The sequence below is a fragment of the Neoarius graeffei genome, chromosome 14 (assembly GCF_027579695.1).
Source record: "Neoarius graeffei isolate fNeoGra1 chromosome 14, fNeoGra1.pri, whole genome shotgun sequence".
NCBI classification, from domain to species: Eukaryota; Metazoa; Chordata; class Actinopteri; order Siluriformes; family Ariidae; genus Neoarius; species Neoarius graeffei.
Genome location: NC_083582.1, coordinates 57755774 through 57774523, shown reverse-complemented (window position 1 = coordinate 57774523; position 18750 = coordinate 57755774). Strand labels below are relative to the sequence as shown.

The 18750-nt window shown below is 41.1% G+C and overlaps 1 protein-coding gene and 1 pseudogene across 1 annotated transcript in view; both read left to right on the top strand.

Annotated features, from left to right (window-relative positions):
- The window catches only part of LOC132898635 (kinesin-1 heavy chain-like), a 31320-nt pseudogene extending 19434 nt beyond the window's left edge, over positions 1-11886 (top strand).
- LOC132898481 (guanylate-binding protein 1-like) overlaps positions 1-18750 on the top strand; it is a 230198-nt gene that overhangs the window by 57849 nt on the left and 153599 nt on the right. The window lies entirely within an intron of this gene.

The window sequence follows — 18750 nt, the reverse complement described above, 5'->3', positions numbered from 1 at the left end:
TATCGTTGAGTGGGGAGTATAGGTGTGTATAGGTGTGCGCGATGTTATTCACCACCACAACGCAAGGGGGCGCGAAGTCGCTAGGAGTAGTTGGTGGGTGTGGTTAGTGGAGTGTTTATCCTCCGGTTACTTATAATTGTGCTCATAATGACTAGAACTGGAATCGTATAGATGTACGTACTTCCTCGATCAACCGCTCTTCGTGCTGCTCCATCTTCGCTCGTGTTAAAAATGGCGGTCGTGAAAACAAACCAAACTGGGAAAGTAAGGAAGCGGAAGTGCGTGTACAGCGGATGTAGAGTGGACCAATCGGAGCCCTCTTGTCTGCGACGCTGTCTGCGGTGGTCACAATTTTTGGGAGGTGCGCGCAGAGCGTCTGCGACGCCGTCTGCGAGGACTGGATTGTCAGCATAAATTGGCCTTAAGTGGGATAAATGCTTAATGTATTAATCTGTGTAATTTTGATTCCTCCTCCTTTTACAGAGTGCTGAGATGGACTCTGATGACACTGGTGGCAGCGCAGCTCAGAAACAAAAGATCTCCTTCCTGGAGAACAATCTGGAACAGCTCACTAAAGTCCATAAACAGGTACATGCATGAGCGCACACACCCATCTCATAGTAGGGCTGCACAATAATGGATATCAGAATGTTCCATGTTTATTAATCACAACTATTCAATCATTTAAGAAAAATGTTATTTCACATTTAACTTGAAAATATTTTAACACTGCACATTACAAATGTATATTCATAAACCTGTATGTATCTCATGCTGCCTTGCTGGAAGAATCTATGTAGAGTGATCTGTGAAAGAGCTTATTTAAAACACCCTCTGTCTCTTCTCCTTAAATGTAAAGGTTGCCCGAGACGAACCGTTTCGTTCGTTATTCTTTCTCTGTGACTGTGTGTATGTAGTTGGTTCGTGATAATGCAGATCTGCGCTGTGAGCTGCCCAAGCTGGAGAAGCGTCTGCGTGCGACTGCTGAACGCGTGAAGGCTCTGTAGTCCGCGCTGAAGGAGGCCAAAGAGAACGCAGCACGCGACCGCAAGCGCTATCAACAGGAGGTGGACCGCATTAAAGAGGCTGTCAGAGCGAAGAACATGGCTCGCAGAGGACACTCGGCACAGATCGGTACACACAGTACTACTTTAACTATAAGGATAATGTTTCTAACAAAGGAGAACTTGGAGCAAGTGTTAAATTAGCTTTGAGAGAACTGCATGCATAAAGCATTGGCACTTCTCAAGCCTCATCACTAATCTCAAAGAAGTGTGCTTATTTCTTCCTCAGGAATATCATTCCAAAATATTTGGTAATGTTTGCCGGAAGGCAGGTTTAACATGAAATGAATTATGATGCAGAACACAACTGCTGGGGGGAGAAATAAATAAATGTATGTACTGGACGTGTAACTTGTTACTTTCAGTTTTCTCAATTTCTCTGGCTCTTGGGAAAGGTTAAATTACAAACATCCACTAGAGGGCATTCAATACTTTTTTAGCTCCACCAGATGTACAGTTATTAGTATCGTTCCACACAAAATGGATTTAGGAAATGGGGCACAAAGTTAATAGGGGGAATTATATGTTGGAAGTGATTCACATAGTGGTGCTTGAAAGTTTGTGCACCCTTTAGAGTTTTCTGTAATTCTGCATAAATATGACCGAAAACATCAACAGATTTTCACACAAGTCCTAAAAGTAGATAAAGAGAACCCAGTCAAACAAATGAGACAAAAATATTATACTTGGTCATTTATTTATTGAGGAAAATGATCCAATATTACATATCTGTGAGTGGCAAAAGCATGTGAACCTTTGCTTTCAGTATCTGGTGTGACCCCCTTGTGCAGCAATAACTGCAACTAAACGTTTCCGGTAACTGTTGATCAGTCCAGCACACCGGCTTGGAGGAATTTCAGCCCATTCCTCCGTACAGAACAGCTTCAACTCTGGGATGTTAGTGGGTTTCCTCACATGAACTGCTCGCTTCAGGTCCTTCCACAACATTTTGATTGGATTAAGGTCAGGACTTTGACTTGGCCATTCCAAAACATTCTTCTTTAACCATTCTTTGGTAGAACGACTTGTGTGCTTAGGGTCGTTATCTTGCTGCATGACCCACCTTCTCTTGAGATTCAGTTCATGTGCAGATGTTCTGACATCTTCCTTTAGAATTCGCTGGTACAATTCAGAATTCACTGTTCCATCAATGATGGCAAGCCGTCCTGGCCCAGATGCAGCAAAACAGGCCCAAACCATGATATTACCACCACCATGTTTCACAGATGGGATAAGGTTCTTATGCTGGAATGCAGTGTTTTCCTTTCTCCAAACATAATGCTTCTCATTTAAACCAAAAAGTTCTATTTTGGTCTCATCCATCCACAAAACATTTTTCCAGTATCAAATCAAATCAAATCAAGTTTATTTGTACAGCGCTTTTAACAAACATTGTCGCAAAGCAGCTTTACAGAATTTGAACGACTTAAAACATGAGCTAATTTTATCCCTAATCTATCCCCAATGAGCAAGCCTGTGGCGACGGTGGCAAGGAAAAACTCCCTCAGACGACATGAGGAAGAAACCTCGAGAGGAACCAGACTCAAAAGGGAACCCATCCTCATTTGGGCAACAACAGACAGCCTGACTATAATATTAACAGTTTTAACAGGTATAACCCTCAACTGTCCTCATGGGGCCGTCCTTCACAGGAGTGGGGCGATAAAACTCCGACCAGACACAGGGCACCAGGATGGATCAAGCAGGTCCGAGGGGCAGAAGAGGCCAGCATCTCAATCCCAGGATCAACATGTAACTCAGAGGGACAGATGGGGGGGGGAGAGAGAGAGAGAAAGAAAACACGTTGTTAGGTATGCCCTAAAAATTACAAGTATTAAATCTGTGTGGTAGGCTCGCAGAGACGAGAGTCTTTACATCAGGCATAACACACAATGGCATGTTAATATGGTAAAAAATATATCATGACCTGCTCTGGCTGGATGCTTGATTGGGTGATGGGAGCACACTCCTCAGCAATGATGAGATGCAGAGGGGACCCTTAGGCCTGGCCAAGACAATTCAGTTACATTTCACCGGGTCTGGGACATGCGACAGAATGTCTGACGGCCGATTCCCTGCAGGCTACGATAGCCAGTTGAGGTCCCCACCGTCTCCACCAAAAGATTTCCTGTTGACTCCATGTAACTCAGAGGGACAGATTTGGGGTGGGGGGGAGAGAAAGAAAACACAGGTGGTTAGGTATGCCCAATGTCACCTGAATAAGTAGGAACAGTATACATATTGCACCGAGTACAAGCAGGGACTCCGGCAACTAACTATGACAGCATAACTAAAAGGAGAGAGCCAGAAGGTAACACAGGCATGAGGGAGCCCCGGGACATAAAGCAGCCAGCCACTACACCGTCAACAAACTCGAGTGAGCAAGCTAGTGGGGACTGACAGCATCCATACATCCCAGTTTACCAAAACACTCTATGTCTGAGGACCCTCCAGATCTACTCCTTTACCTCATAAACACCATTAACAAAAGGCTTGACTAAACAGATATGTTTTCAGCCTAGACTTAAATGCTGAGACTGTGTCTGATTCCCGAACATTACTTGGAAGGCTGTTCCATAACAGTGGGGCTTTGTAAGAAAAGGCTCTGCCCCCTGATGTAGCCTTCACTATACGAGGTACCAGCAGATAGCCTGCACCTTTTGATCTAAGTAGGCGTGGCGGGTCATAGAGGAGCAGAAGTTCACTCAGGTACTGTGGTGCGAGACCATTTAGTGCTTTAAAGGTCAATAGTAGTATTTTATAATCAATACGAAATTTGATTGGGAGCCAATGCAGTGTGGATAAGACAGGCGTGATGTTGTCATATTTTCTAGTTCTAGTAAGGACTCTTGCTGCGGCATTTTGAACTAACTGGAGCTTGTTTATGCACTTATTGGAACATCCAGACAGTAAGGCATTACAATAATCCAACCTGGAGGTAACGAAAGCATGGACTAGTTTTTCTGCATCATGCAATGACATTAAATTTCTTATCTTTGCAATATTTCTGAGATGAAAGAAAGCTATCCGGGTGATGTTATCAATGTGAGTTTCGAATGAAAGACTGGGGTCAATAATCACTCCGAGGTCTTTTACTGCTGCACGTGAAGAAACAGAAAGGCCATCCAGAGTTACTGTGTAATCAGAAAACTTACTTCTAGCTGTATGTGGTCCTAGCACAAGTACTTCAGTCTTGTCAGAGTTAAGCAGAAGGAAATTTATAAGCATCCAGTGTCTAATGTCCTTAACACATTCCTCAATTTTATTAAGCTGGTGTCTCTCATCAGGTTTTGCAGAGACATACAACTGTGTGTCATCAGCATAACAGTGGAAACTAATACAATGTTTACGAATAATATCGCCCAGAGGTAACATATATAGAGAAAAAAGCAGTGGACCCAAGACAGAACCTTGTGGAACACCAAACTTTACCTCGGTACGTCTAGAAATATCACCATTTATATCAACATACTGATAACGATCAGTTAGATAAGACCTGAGCCAGGAGAGGGCCGTTCCCTTAACTCCCACAACATTTTCTAGTCTATCCAGAAGAATGGAATGATCAATGGTATCAAATGCTGCACTAAGGTCAAGCAACACAAGTAGCGAGACACAGCCCTGATCAGACGCCAACAGTAGGTCGTTTACTACTTTAACCAGTGCTGTCTCTGTGCTATGATGAGGTCTAAATCCTGACTGATACATTTCATGGATGTTATTCCTATGTAAATATGAGCATAACTGCTGTGCCACAGCTTTTTCAAGGATCTTGGAGATAAAGGGGATTTGATATTGGCCGATAATTGGACAGCTGACAGGGATCAAGGTCAGGTTTTTTAATCAGGGGTTTGATAACTGCTAGTTTAAAGGATTTGGGTACATAGCCAATCATAAGAGAAGAATTTATTATTTTTAGAAGCGGTTCAATTACTCCAGGCATTATCTGTTTGAATAGATGTGTCGGTAAGGGATCTAGTACGCAAGTTGAGGCTTTTGATGTAGAGATTAATGAAAGTAATTCAGTTTCTTTTAGGGGAGTAAAACATTCTAACTGATGATCTGATACAGTTATATTGTTAACTACAAGGTCACTTTCATTGTTTAACCTTAAATTAGTAGTTTGAATTTTTTGTCGGATATTCTCAATTTTGTCATTAAAAAAATTCATGAAGTCGTTGCTACTACATACTGCAGGTGTGCATGTGTTGATAGTGGACTTATTCCTGGTTAATTTTGCTACAGTATTAAATAGGAATCTAGGATTATTTTTGTTATCTTCTATTAGGGAGGAGAAATATGTTGATCTCGCAGCACTAAGAGCTTTTCTATACTTCAGGAAGCTCTCCTTCCAAGCTAATTTGAACACTACCAATTTTGTTTGACCCCATTTACGTTCCAATTTTCGAGTGGTCTGTTTTAATGTGCGAGTGTCATCGTTATACCAGGGTGCTAATTTTTTGTCTCTGACCATTTTCCTTTTTAGAGGAGCTACATTATCTAAAGTATGGCGGAATGTTGACTCTAAGCATTCAGTTGCCTGATCAAGTTCTGCAGGGGCTGACAGTGACCCAATCAAAGTTGATAACTCTGGGAGATCATTTACAAAGCTCTGTGCAGTAGTTGACGTGAAAGTACGTTTAATACAGTAGCATGGTGAGGTGCATATATTATTACTCAGACATATTTTGAATGAGATGAGACAATGATCTGAGATAACTTCAGACTGTGGAAGTATGACTATATTGTCTACGTTTAATCTGAATGTTAGTATTAGATCAAGGGTGTGACCACCATTATGGGTCGGTCCTATGACATTCTGCTTAATCCCGACTGAATCTAAGATGGACACAAACGCTGTTTTTAAAGAGTCTTCTGGGTTATCGAAGTGAATATTAAAATCTCCGACAACTAAAGCTTTGTCTAAGGAAATAACCAAATCTGAGATAAAATCTGCAAATTCAGAAAGAAACTCAGAATACGGCCCCGGGGGCCTGTAAATAATAAGCAATGGAATTAACTGGGTAGACTTATTTTTCGAGGCTACATACATTATATGAGTATGAAGAACTTCAAATGTATTAAATTTATAACCAGGTTTGTGTGTTACACCTAGATAATCGTTATAAATAACCGCGACGCCTCCTCCTCTGCCAGTTAGACGAGGCTGGTGTATATAACTGTATCCAGGAGGACTCGCTTCATTTAATGCTATATATTCATTTGGCTTAATCCATGTTTCTGTTAAACACAGTACATTAAACTCCTGATCAGTAATGAGTTCATTAACCATTAGCGCTTTAGATGTAAGAGATCTAATATTTAATAGCCCCACCTTTAGATCAAAGGTGCTGGCAGCGGCTGTACAGTCAGTATGATCTAATTTTATATTGATTAGGTTACTGGAACAAACTCTCTGAAAATTTCTACCTTTTTGTTGAGCTCGGGGAACAGACACAGTCTCGATGTAGTGGGCCCTGAGTGACGACTCTGTGCAGCTAGCAGACAGTCGGTTTAGCCTGTTCGTCTGCTCCCTGGCCTTGGCTCTGGATTGTCAGAAATTAACTAGGCCTGTTCTGAGACTATGACCTATGCTGCAGGAAATGAGAGCAGCACCTTCCCGAGTGGGATGGATACCGTCCCGCCCTAACAGGCCAGCAGTGCCCTCAAAATTAGCCCAATTATCTATAAAGCCCACACTGTTTTCAGAGCACCACCTGGACAGCCAGCAGTTCAGCGACCATAACCTGCTGTAAGCTACATCGCCACGCCGCATTGGGATGGGGCCAGAGCATACTACAGCATCGGACATCGCCTTCGCTAATTTAAACACCTCTACAAAGTTACTCTTAGTAACCTCAGACTGACAAAGGCGTATATCATTAGCTCCTGCATGGATAACTATCTTTAAGAACCTGTGCTTGCCTAGGACCCTAAGATTACCTGCTATGTCCGGCGCCCTGGCTCCCGGTATACACCTGACTAAAGCTGCTGGTGCCCCTAAAGGCTGAGCTAATTTCACGTGCCGTATGATAGAGTCCCCTATAACCAGAGCTCTTTCAGGTTTCTCAGTGGGTGCATCACTAAGGAGAGCAAACCTGTTCGACACGTGACGCGGAGAGGAGTGGTGCTCCCGTGGGCGAGCCTCAGCGGTAGCTTTGGCTCTACGCTTATGCCGCCGAGCCGTCACCCATTCGCCCCGCTGTAAGGGCTCTAATGCCGGAGTTGGGGGATTGCTAACTCCACCTAGGGCGTCCAGACTTTCCCTAACAGAAACTACACTGTTCTCACGCTCACTAACCTGCTCTAAAGCCTGGACATGCGCTTCTAGCACTGAAATCTTCTCCGTCAGAGAGCTAACTAATCTGCACTTATCACAAGTAAAGCTAATAGAGCTATCGCTAGTGACGGAGGAAGAATGACTAAACATCCTGCACTCAGCACACTGAACAGGCTGAAGGTGTGCCATGATGAAAAGATTCACGTACTCTTAAATGAAGATCTGTTGATATTAAAGCAGATCAGATGGGCTCCGCTTGTGGACTTTACACAGGAGGAGAGAAAAAGAAAGCTTCCGGTCTCGGCGTTCTTCCGAAAAAAGAAAGAGAAAAAAACCGGGAAAAAAACCGGAAAAAGGAAAGCGAAAGTGAAAAGTACAAAAATGAAAGCGACAGTATAATAAAAATGAAGAGGATACTGGAAATTTATTTATAGAAAAAAAGTTAAAAAAGGATTAGTAATTAACGCCGGCACTCGCGGGAAAAAGGACTCGGCGCGAACAACTCAGGAAACAGGAAGTCTGATTTGTTCCGTAGCCTTCTGGCTTGTCTACGTGATCTTTAGCGCAAACTGCAGACGAGCAGCAATGTTCTTTTTGGAGAAGAGTGGCTTTCTCCTTGCAACCCTGCCATGCACACCATTGTTCAGTGTTCTGATGGTGGACTCATGAACATTAACATTAGCCAATGTGAGAGAGGCCTTCAGTTGCTTAGAAGTTACTATGGGGTCCTTTGTGACCTTGCAGACTATTACACGCCTTGCTGGAGTGATCTTTTGTTGGTTGGCCACTCCTGGGGAGGGTAACAATGGTCTTGAATTTCCTCCATTTGTACACAATCTGTCTGTCTGTGGATTGGTGGAGTCCAAACTCTTTAGAGATGGTTTTGTAACCTTTTCCAGCCTGATGAGCATCAATAATGCTTTTTGTGGTTCTCAGAAATCTCCTTTGTTCGTGCCATGATACACTTCCACAAATGTGTTGTGAAGATCAGACTTTGATAGATCCCTGTTCTTTAAATACAACAGGGTGCCCACTCACACCTGATTTCAGTCAATGGGATGACAAACACCTGACTCTAATTTCACCTTCAAATTAACTGCTAATCCTAGAGGTTCACATACTTTTGCCACTCACATATGTAATACTGGATCTCATCTCATTATCTCTAGTCGCTTTATCCTGTTCTACAGGGTCGCAGGCAAACTGGAGCCTATCCCAGCTGACTATGGGCGAAAGGCAGGGTACACCCTGGACAAGTCACCAGGTCATCACAGGGCTGACACATGCGCTACGTTCACACTGCAAGGCTTAATGCTCAATTCCGATTTTTTTGTGAAATCCGATTTTTTTGTGAGGTCGTTCACATTAACAAATATATGCGACTTGTATGTGATCCTCAGTATGAACGAAAAGCGACCTAAAAGTGTTCCGCATGCGCATTGCAGGATACGACGACGTCACACGCAGTGAGCATGGCCAGTGTTTACGGAAGTAAAACCGCCCGGTTGCGGTATGACCCATCCAATCTAGCTTGAATAGCTGCATCCCCCCAAATGGAAATCAGCTCCCTAACCTCTGCGTCCTTCCATTGAGAAGATTCTGAACCTTCACAGCCCGAAGCGTCCCTCGCATTGATGTCATGCGCAGGGGTGCAGATACGTTTTTTGAACTGGGAGGGACAAAAAACTGGGGGGGACAAAGCTGCCAGCAAACCAACCCCAACATGCCTGTCAAACTTGTTGTTAGTAACCATAGCAACCAAGCTCAAGCTCGCAACCTGTGCAGTCTGCGCAGCTCAACCAACCGAATATCAGTCTTTGTTTTATGTGAGTTGTTGCAACTATGTATACACTGCTGTGCACCTCAGTAAACCGAATGGTAATTAGTCTTTTGATTTTTCCGTGAGGTTTGCCTTATGCAAAGAAAGACAGCATAGACGTTTTTTCCTCCCTATAAGTGGGGGGGACCGAACGAGGTGAATTTAAATCTGGGTGGGACGAGTCCCCCCCTCTATCTGCGCCCGTGATTATGCGCCATGTTGTAACTTTTTTTTGAGAGACCCGCCGCCTACTTCAGCGCAGAATAGTGACGTTTGTGGCTTGTTGATGACGTGTAAGTCGGACGAATGCGACCTGGTGCTTCAGACTGAAGTCACATATGAAAAGAGCGGATAGGAATCGGAATTAGGACCACATATCCAAACGGCCTGGGTCGGATTTGAAAAAATAGGATCGGTGTCGTTCATATTGTCAATAAAAGATCGGATACAGGTCACATAGGGGCGAAAAGATCGGATTTGAGTCACTTCAGCCTACAGTGTGAACGTAGCCATAGACACAGACAACCATTCACACTCGCATTCACACCTACGGTCAATTTAGAGCCACCAGTTAACCTAACCTGCATGTCTTTGGACTGTGGGGGAAACCGGACCACCCGGAGGAAACCAACGCGGACATGGGGAGAACATGCAAACTCCGCACAGAAAGGCCCTCGCCGGCCACGGGGCTCGAGCCCGGACCTTCTTGCTGTGAGGCGACAGTGCTAACCACTACACCACCGTGCCACCCATAATACTGGATCATTTTCCTCAATAAATAAATGACCAAGTATAATATTTTTGTCTCATTTGTTTAACTGGATTCTCTTTATCTACTTTTAGGGCTTGTATGAAATTGATAGTTTTAGGTCATATTTATGCAGAAATATAGAAAATTCTAAAGGATTCATAAACTTTCAAGCACCACTGTATGTACTAATGTATACAATGTACATTTGTATACAAGTCAGGATTGAATATAGGCCTGAGGGGGGACTGATGGAGATGGGCACTTCAATAGTAGTAGTAATAAAATTTATTCAATAGTGTTTGATAATTTTTGCTAAAATGCATTAAATGCAAACCACCACATACCGTATGGAGTGAGAGAATGACCAGTGTTTCCCACAGGGCTTAAATTTACTTGTGATGGTTATCAGCTGAAAGGGCCATTATTACCTGCTGCTCCAAAAACGGTCTCCTGTATGTGATTTTGCATCACATTGGTATCTACTTCTTTTGAGAGGTTTGGCATTTACTCTGTAGTTTTAGATCGCAGTTTTCTCTGCTTGAGCTGCTCAGTAAATTACGCTTGCTATCAGTGGCTACCACAGGCGTCAGAAAAACGGAATCCTAGTTTTGTTTAGTTACTTTTTTTTTGACTTGCAAAGAAAGAACACAAAACAAAAATTGTCCATTTCTTGTTACTGACATGTAAATAGAATGATTAAATGTACATAGACCATTAACGCCCTTTTAATAATCAGATAAATAGGCTGGGGGGGGAGCTGTTGGCTGGATTCGAGCACTCCATGTCGTCATGCTAATGTTGACACTACCACGTGATGTGCAAAATGATTTTGTCTACAGCATGAAAGCTCTCTGTTCAGTCATTCCAGCACAATGTTGTTCCTTTTAGTGGTGATTATGATATTTAATAAAGCAGTGTATGTACAAATGGTGTTGCTGGGAAAAACAGTTTAATTTGAGGCAGTTGTTTGCTGAACTAGTAGCTAAGCACTTTATTACTGGTGTTTTAAAATTTTTTTTTTTTTTTATGCTTGATCGGCTGATGGATGATCAACTGCATTTATGCCAGGAGCATAAATTGTGTTCATTTTGTTTTTGGATTATCTATTACTTAAAAGTGGTTGGGTCTTTTTTTTTTTTTTTTGGTATAGTGAATTATGGTTTTCTGACCTTCTTAACACATGTATTGTTTTTCTATCAAGCCAAACCCATCAGACCAGGCCAGCCACCTGTGGCTTCTCCCACCCACCCTAACATCAACCGCTCAGGGGTGGGACTCTTCAATAACCAGCCAGCGGTCATCCGGGGAGGAGGCGGAGCCAAACAGTAAAAATGTAAGTTATCCGGTTTTGTATTTTGTCACTGAGTGATTGATTTCTACTTGGTTATAAGTTTCATGCTGATAATCTGCACTTTGTTTTTGTAGCATTTTGAAGTCTGCAAGTCTAGATGAAGTCAGAAGAACTGAGCTGGCCTTCCAACACTGGACAGTTCAACAGGCCTAACACTTTAAACTATATATATATTTGAATATAAGTATATATATGTATGAAATATTCCTACATTTGGCTGTACAGTTGTCCTCTCTGGTCATATGTTTAGAGGTCCCATTTCCCTGTTTAAACACACACCAAAAAAAAGAGAGAGAAAGAAATAGGACAAAAATGAGTGCAATCACTGCTCTGTAAGTACCTTGTAGCTTCACTCTTAATTGCATTAGATTTTTAGCCCTCACTGTGCCAAGCGGAATGTATCATCAAAAAAATTATAAAGATTAAAAAAGGCAGGAATAAATGGGAAATTAACTTCCAAAAAAAGGGTCAAAAGAAACCCAGCTACTGCATCCTCCAAGCTTATTCATGTATGCATCATTGCGACTTGTTTTTAACTGTTTTGGAGAGAGTGACTTTGTTCTTGATTGCTTCCACTGAGCAGTTTCCAATAAACTAATTCACTTGAATGGATAATTTAAACACTACAGTGAGAGTACATGAACACAGAACCTGTTTTTGTGCACTGGGGTTCTTGGGGCCTTACAATGGTCATGTTTATAAAAAAGGAATAAAGAAAGTGGAAGAAAAATGAAGGTTTTAAGAGAACTCAAAGCTGCTGATTGGAGACACTCCATATGTTACTTTCAAGCACTGTACAAAAACATCGTAGTAAATGTGCATCATTAACTGATGGTGATATCAGCATTATGAAATGTGCGCTCGGTCTGTAAATGGAAGGTCACCTGTTATGTTCGACACTGCTGTTTTTAAAATTGATGGGTTTAACAAATCGCTACTCATCGGTTGACGCTATTGATTGGGAGTACTGCCTTATAGCCTTTCATTAGTTCAGCCTGTGATCTAATATAATGTGGCTATGTGAAGAAATGCGGTAGCATTTTAACTAATAGATTTAGACATTTTACCTCTGATGGGTTTTGAATTGAATTCCCCAATAAGGAAGTGGTGTTGGGCTATTTTAATCTCTCCTTTTAGTCAGTGATCATGTTCATTTCACCCATAATAAGCAATATAGAGAATGTTGGCGTTGTGGTCTTACTTAGCTTAACAGCAGCTGTTCTCTGTATCTTGGTACAGATGCAACATCTGCAGAAATGGGCAAAGTTTATTCTAAACAACTAGTCCCTGGTTTGTTGATCTCTAAACAAGCCTGTGCCATGTTTGAAATAATATTCAACCCTGACCATTTTGCAAATGCTTCATCAGTGACCATGGCCAGTCGATATTCTTTGCAGATTTTCAGTCACTGAGCATCGGTGGTCATTGACTGTTATTCTGAAATCTGCCGTTGCAGATTGTACGGACTAAACGCTTTCATAAATCTGGCACTAAGCTTTCATCATGCTTTGCTCATGAGTATTTATTGTGATTAAATGTAGCCATCGTGTTTGGCTTGCACATTTAATAAAACCAAAAGCAGTTAAATGTTTCATACCCACCACTGTTTGAAGAGTTTTGTTGCCTTTGTGATTGCAGTTAGAAATCTAGATTTGATCATTATCTTTTGATAACTTTTCTCTTGTCCAGTTCTAGGACTCAGCATGACGTTGCAGCGTTTTATGGCCTAGCTGAATTTACAATAGGGTCTATTTAATAGTTATTTACCATGTTTTCATTGTATTTGCAGGTGGATGTTTTATTTATTGATGTTTTAATATAGAGATGGGAATTTTGTTTGTTTCTTTTTTTAATACTTTTTTTTTTCTTCTCCCCTCTTGGCTTCCACGGTCAGGTTTTCTTTCTGATGACCTTTTCACCTACATCTTATTACTCCTTGTAAATTTTGGTTGCTATACCAAGCAGGGTGATGGCTGAATAACTGATAGATATGAATTTTTGTGCAATATGGATCAGGCATAATTAATTTTACAGAATATTGATGTGAGAGATTAAGGATAACGTAAACAGACATGACTGGCCTGGTTTTGTTCCATTTCCCTCTGTACTTTTTGAAAGCACTTTAAATGTTCCATCTCAGTTGATCGCCTCACTTATTGTAATCCGAGTTAAAGTGTCTCATGTCAACTTGATTAGATGATTTAGATTTTTTTCTTTTGAGTTTTGTAAGGTTTTTTTTTTTGTTTTTTGAACATTTTTGCTTACAGAGACCATTTTGTCTTGAATCTGCATTGTAGTTTAAATAACAGAACCTGTGATGATGGAGAGGGATCTTGGTGTGTCTACACTCAGCTCTCCCGAGTTGTGCAGAGTCATAAACTGGACTGAACTGTATATTTCTTCTGAATGCTTACTGTAGGGCAGGTTTTCACCCCTTGACATGAAATAAAATTAAAATTAATGGCAAATGGTTTTCTGATTTTTATTTATAGTGTTACATTGAGCGTAACTGATTTTTACGGCTTTGTGACATTTTACAGAACTTTTCTTTTTTTAAATTGGTACAGTCCTGTCCTCAGTGCTGCTGAAAATCCTTGGCATTAAATGAACAGATGGTGGCAGTATTAATCCACAGGTTCTCCCACACATCTCCATGGTACCCTGACATAACTGCTTGCTTGTTCTACTTCACTCATTAGAAATGTGGACTGATCCAGTTCTGAAATTGACTATAAGGGCATTGCAACAGAATTTTACTCTATACAGCTAAGTGCTAAAGCTTGAAGGCGTTTATTTATACCAAATCAAGATTCACACTTCATTAATCGTGTAGCAATAACTATTAGGGAGTAAGTTTACATCTCTGGAATGGACTGGTGTTCCATCCAGGGTTACGAAAAGACTCTCTGGATACATTGTGATCCTGACAAGGATAAACTGTGTGCGCACTGCTCCCTTTCTGAACTTGCTGAATATTATTTCAGATCTTGTACACCCATCCATTACCTTTGTGACTGCCTTCAACCATTTTGCATATTCTCCGAGAACCCATTTAAGATAAAAGATAGCCTTTTATTATCCCACAAGGGGAAATTTGCATTGTTGAAGCAGCAAAATCTATAAAGAGAAAAAGATAAGGCAGTGAAGGAGTAGTGCAAAAGTACACAAAGGAGATGTATATGAATGAGAGAGAAACTACAAATTTAGAGATTAAAAAAATTAAATTTGCAGGTTGGCAGATATACAGTTAACATAAGTGTATTACGAATGTGGAATTGCACGTAATACCAGTATTACCTGGGTGTAATAGTACACCCAGGTAATACTACCTGTGCAATACTACACCCAGGCAATACTGGTAATACTATCTATGCAATACTACACCCAGGTAATACTGGTAATACTACCTGTGCAATACTACACCCAGGTAATACTACCTGTACAATACTACACCCAGGAAATACTGGTAATACTACATGTGCAATACTACACCCAGGTAATACTACCTGTACAATACTACACCCAGGTAATACTGGTAATACTACCCGTGCAATACTTACACCCTGGTAATACTACCTGTGCAATACTACACCCAGGTAATACTGCCTGTACAATACTACACCCAGGTAATACTGGTAATACTACCCGTGCAATACTTACACCCAGGTACTACTGGTAATACTACCTGTGCAATACTACACCCAGGTACTACTGGTAATACTATCTATGCAATACTACACCCAGGTAATACTGGTAATACTACCCGTGCAATACTACACCCAGGTAATACTGGTAATACTATCCGTGCAATACTTACACCCAGGTAATACTGGTAATACTATCTGTGCAATACTACACCCAGGTAATACTGGTAATACGACCCATGCAATACTTACACCCAGGTAATGCTGGTAATACTACCCATGCAATACTTACACTCAGGTAATACTGGTAACACTACCCATGCAATACTTACACCCAGGTAATACTACCCGCGCAATACTTACACCCAGGTAATACTACCTGTGCAATACTACACCCAGGTAATACTGGTAATACTATCTATGCAATACTACACCCAGGTAATACTACCCATGCAATACTTACACCCAGGTAATACTGGTAATACTACCCGTGCAATACTTACACCCAGGTAATGCTGGTAATACTACCCGTGCAATACTACACCCAGGTAATTCTGGTAACACTACCCGTGCAATACTACACCCAGGTAATACTGGTAATACTACCCATGCAATACTACACCCAGGTAATACTGGTAACACTACCCGTGCAATACTACACCCAGGTAATACTGGTAATACTACCCGTGCAATACTACACCCAGGTAATACTGGTAATACTACCCGTGCAATACTACACCCAGGTAATACTGGTAATACTACACGTGCAATACTACACCCAGGTAATTCTGGTAATACTACCCGTGCAATACTACACCCAGGTAATACTGGTAATACTACCCGTGCAATACTACACCCAGGTAATTCTGGTAACACTACCCGTGCAATACTACACCCAGGTAATACTGGTAATACTATCTGTGCAATACTTACACATGTAATTCCACCTTCGCAATCCACTTGTGTTAACTGTATATCTGCAAAGCTTACATTTTATTCTTCTCCTTTGCCCTACTGCAGCCTGTCTTGCTCAGATCCAGTTTGGAGATGGGTCTGATCATGATGGAGAACATTTTACACACGTGCATTATTTCTTTAATGTATTGATTTGTGATGCAACCCCCTCTCACTGCTTGAACAGTCACTGCACTGTCGCTGGCACTGATGCCATGTTCGTCATGGGGTGAAGAGCGGAACGGTGATGTAAATGAACACTGCTCCAGAAGATACAGGGTGCGGAATACGAGCACGCGCAGTGACACGGATACGCGCATTGGCTTCAGAGCAGCGGATTGGGAGCGAGGGCGCGCAGGAACACGGGCGCGCGCATTGTGAGGTACAGGCGGTCAGGGCAGCGGTTGAGTTCGAGCTGCTCGACAGCGTTTTAAAGTTTAGCTCGGCTTTTCCTGGACGGGCAGGCCGACCTGGCAGCACCGAGTCCCTGGGCACAAGGTCAGTCCTGTACAGGGGTTCTCCGGGCCTTGTTTTTTTGTTTAAATGCGGTTTTGTTGGATAAATCCAGAGTTATATTGTTGTTGGTGGTGGGTTGCACCGCTGCGGCTAACCAGCAACCACAGCTGAGGGAAAAAGCCAACCTGCTGTGTAACTGTACACTTCATTTAAATACAGAAAATGGGTTTAAATGTAGAAGGGTATAATATTTTTTTTGTGTGTAAATATATACAGGTTCGTTTCTGTGGTGCAAATTTAACAGAGAATTGTTGTTGTTTGTTGTTGAAACAACGAGCTGTGTTTATCAGAGTCTGTAGAGTGCTGAGGGGATGAGTCGATATTTATCGACGATACCGGAGCAAAGTTTCTCGGTTAATGGTGGTGAAGGCAGGTAGTCCAGTGTCAGGACAGAAGCTGCGTTTATACATCATTAACTCTTCGCCATTGCGGTTTTCACACCAGCTCAGGCAGCTTTGGCTCTGGATCTTTTACCTGAATCAACTGATGAATTAAATCTCTTTACCCTTTAAACCAGTTGCTCCAGCCAACCTTGTATATCTGGGTCTGTCTCAGAAACTGGGTACTGTGGGGGAACCCCACTAAATATACTCACACTCAATAAACTATACGGTTTTGAATGGTGATGTTGGTTTTAATTTGAAATAAAATGATGAAAGAAATAATACAGATAAAACTAAATCTTTGATGTGAATACTTTATTCAGAATTTGTCAAAAAATTCTGCAAATTTGTGGAAAAATGGCAGCTTGATCTGGGACATGATAAATGGTTGGCTACATCGCATTCGCTTAAAAAGGTCGTAGTCCACTGAAAAGTCTACAGTTATCACTAATTGTATTTTAAGTTGTAACTTTATACACCTCACAGAATAATCATAACCGCAATAAAACATCAGGCAAAATATTTGATCACCGTCGTAACTCCGTTTTCCGCAGACCCAAAACCATGTGTTTTGATCTAAATGGAAGGTCAAGGTCACTACCTCACCAAAAGCAGTAACTTAAAATTACTACGCCATATAAAAATTGTTATAAATCTGTGATTTTGTTTTTTAAAATGAAAGCTGAAAGTTAGGTATAGAATATGTTTCTTACAGAATATGTTACGATGGTAGCTGGTCTTGTATGAATTTCTGAGCTATAAAATGCGTTGTGGTCTATTTTTTACCGTAGCGTGTTATTTGTGTGCGGGGAAGGACACACATTAACAATTTGCATGTGTAGAATGGAATTTTCCACTCCAGCAGTTAGTTGATCGCGCTTCCATTTGCGGTCTTTCTGTTACGCGGGTGATCTGTTCGGACGTTATTGCTGAAAAGGTGAGTTTTGACAATTTTTGTTTTAGTCTTGCAGTATGAGGCAATAGAATGTTTCTTTTTCATCTTACTTTCATATTTCGTAGTGTTTGCATATTTTTGGCCAATATTTTGCAACCATGGTCAATTTAAATCGAACTTTTGATAGACTCTACGGCCAATCATTTTGCCCCGCCCTGTCTGGGGCGGTAGTGATGTCCCGTTGCTCGCGCGCCGCAGCAGAGACCCGCGCGACCTTCAGCCGGTACAGTCGCTGTTCTTTTACCACCGCCGTTATTCTCATCTTTCCGGGGTGTTCTTGAGTTTTCCACTGTGTCCTATTTCGCCAAATCAAATACCCTAAATGTATCATATTATTCATATTTAAGTGAATAATCAATTCAGTCATCATAACTTGGCATTTTTAACCCAAGCAATCAAAAAGAGGAAATTTATTCAATATTTTCACTCATCTGTGAAGGAGGGCTTTAATTCTTCATGATGGAGTTATTTTATATGGAAATCAATTTTACAAAAGCATTTGAATTGTAATAAAAAAAAAAAAATTCTGCAGTGGAGGCCGGATAAGGCAAGATACTATCTTTATTCTTATTAAACATGACAAAAGAAACATTGTTAGGTAAATCCAAAAAAAATAGTAAAATTAGAAAATTTATTTTTTTACCATAATATCCCAAATGAGAGCCCAGTTTCTGAGACGGACCCATGTACTGTTCACCCTTAGAACATATTTACAAGAAAAAAAAAGTCTAAAGACAAGGTTTTGTTCATATCAGTTTTCTCCTTCATTATATTAAAACAATCAGAATCACTTTTATTAATCCCCGGAGGGAAATTCAAATTTGCTACCAAGCTCCTGAATCAGAGAAGTAAACATGTCTAAAAATAGAAGATAAAATCTTCTGAAAAAAGAATAAATAAAATACATTTAAATAAGTTCAATAACTTAAGTAAAAGCAAAATGAAGTGATTTTATATACAATCATTCCTATATACATATATTGCACCTGAGTTAAGGATACAGTATACATGGTAAGACAGTGTACCACAGTTA